General features: G+C 52.5%; 1 protein-coding gene and 1 long non-coding RNA gene across 2 annotated transcripts in view; both read right to left on the reverse strand.

The window, feature by feature from the left end:
- The window catches only part of LOC102419801 (leukocyte immunoglobulin-like receptor subfamily A member 6), a 23823-nt gene that overhangs the window by 13508 nt on the left and 8322 nt on the right, over nt 1-1993 (reverse strand). The window lies entirely within an intron of this gene.
- LOC111824269 lies at nt 802-1985 on the reverse strand. Its single transcript, XR_002827342.1, has 3 exons — nt 1942-1985; nt 1022-1183; nt 802-942 (listed from the first exon to the last, which is right to left on the reverse strand). It is a non-coding gene; the product is annotated as an uncharacterized LOC111824269 (long non-coding RNA).

Genomic DNA, 1993 nt, shown 5'->3' on the forward strand with positions numbered 1-1993 from the left:
TATATATATATATATATATATATATATGTTTTTATTGATTTCAGAGAGGAAAGGAGAGAGAGAGAGAGAGAGAGAGAGAGAGAAACATCAATGATGAGAGAGAATCACCGATCAGCTGCCTCCTGCAGGCTTCCCACTGGAGATCACGCCCACAACCCAGGCACATGCCCTTGACCAGAATTGAACCCGAGTCCGCAGGCCAATGCTGTATCCACTGAGCCAAACTGGCTAGGGCTGCAGGAAAGTTTTAATTACAGATTCAATGTATTTAACATACATGACACTTCAGGTTCATATTTCACCCACGTGAGTGAAATCATACGGTTCTTGTCCTTTTCTTTCTGACTTTGTTCACTTAGCGTGATACACTGCAGATCCATCCATGTTGTGGCAAATGGCAGTATTTCATGTTTTATAGCTGAGAAATATTCTGTTTGTATAGTTACCACATCTTTATCCAATTATCGGTTCAAGGACACTTAGGTTGTTTCTGTGTTCCACTTCATAGGTTTGATGTATGATATTTATATTATCATTCACTTAAAGCATTCTCTCACTTCTGTTTTGTTCTAAGTTCACACATTGATTATTGAGAAGTCTTGCTTTGATTCCAAAATGTAGGCATATTGCTTATAGAACCGGGTGACTCCCAGAGGGTCCCAGGAGCTGCCGCGGGAGCATGTCTGGTCTCCAGGCTGGCTGGGGTCACTAGCTGAATGTCCATGGGGGAAGTTCCCATGCCTTCTGGGGTCCCTGCAGGCCCCCTCCCTGGAGCGTGGGGTCTGGGTCCTTCCTGGGCTAGTGTATGGCTAGAGTAGCGTACAAGCTGGGCTCTTCTCGGGGCTCCTCAGATGGGGAGGATGGGGGTGCACTTGTCTGCCGTCTAAGGGCCAAGAGGTTCAGCTGGGCGTAGGTCACATCCTGGGGGGCGTCAGGTGCAGCCTGGAGCAGGGGGGAGAGAGAGGGATGACACTTGGTTGGGGTTGGGGAAACCTGGAGGTCTGCAGAGAATGGGACTCACCTGACTGTCCATCTGTCTGTCCTCTTCTGCTTGTCTGCCCTTTGTGTCCAGCAATTCCTCCGACAGGGAGGAAGGAGAGGTGGCCATTCCCTGCCTGGGTCTTGGTCTTGAGTGTTTCACCTGGGCGTACGTCACTCCCTGGGGGTCTTCATCCTGCCTGTTCTGCTGGAGACAGTGCCTCCTGTCAAGTATCCACATGTTGCCAGAGAGATGATTTACACTTTAAATAGATGAGGTCCCTCTCCTGGTGGAATCTGCAGGGCCTTCCCGAGCCCTGGGGCCTCTGGATGCTTCTATGGTTCTGACTCTTATCGTAACCCGCTCTCTCTTGCTCAATGGGCTCCAGCCTCATGGCCCATCTTCCTGAAGAAGCATGCCCTGCCTCAGGACCTTTGCACCCGCTCTTTCCCTGTCCCCCCACCATGCACTCTATCCCCTCCTCTTGCTTTATGTTCCTTCACAGCAATTTGCTCTCTGGGACACTGTCTGCTTGTTTGCATATTGGCTCCCTCACCCACAGGGGAGCTCAAGGCGTGTGGAGACAGTGTGGCTCAGGGTTGCACCGTGGGCCCTAAATAGAGCCAGGAAACAGCCCTGTCACATCTGCTGGGTGAATGAATGAAGGGGATCGAGGGGGCCTGTGGGTGAGTCACTCATTCCTGCCTCCTCCTGAGACCTGGGACTGCACAAGGTCAGACAGAGGACGAGGGGGCCAGCACAGGGGGACTATGTAGGAGGGGCCATGGGGTCACAAGGAAACCAGGAGGAGTGAGTCACAGCAGGATGACCTGGGGGCCCAGAGGGGAGGTCAGTGTGGACGCTGCTGAGAAGCAGGTGAGGTGGGACAGGGAAAGGGTCCATTGGATTAAACTGGGCAACAGAAAGGTCCTTGGTGGCCTGGACAGGAGCAGGGGTCTCACCCGAGGGTCCAGCTCCAGGCTCTTCCCAGGTTGGGGGTCCTTCATGGCAGCA

The sequence above is a fragment of the Myotis lucifugus genome, unplaced genomic scaffold, assembly GCF_000147115.1.
Source record: "Myotis lucifugus unplaced genomic scaffold, Myoluc2.0 scaffold_1085, whole genome shotgun sequence".
In the NCBI taxonomy this organism is placed as follows: Eukaryota; Metazoa; Chordata; class Mammalia; order Chiroptera; family Vespertilionidae; genus Myotis; species Myotis lucifugus.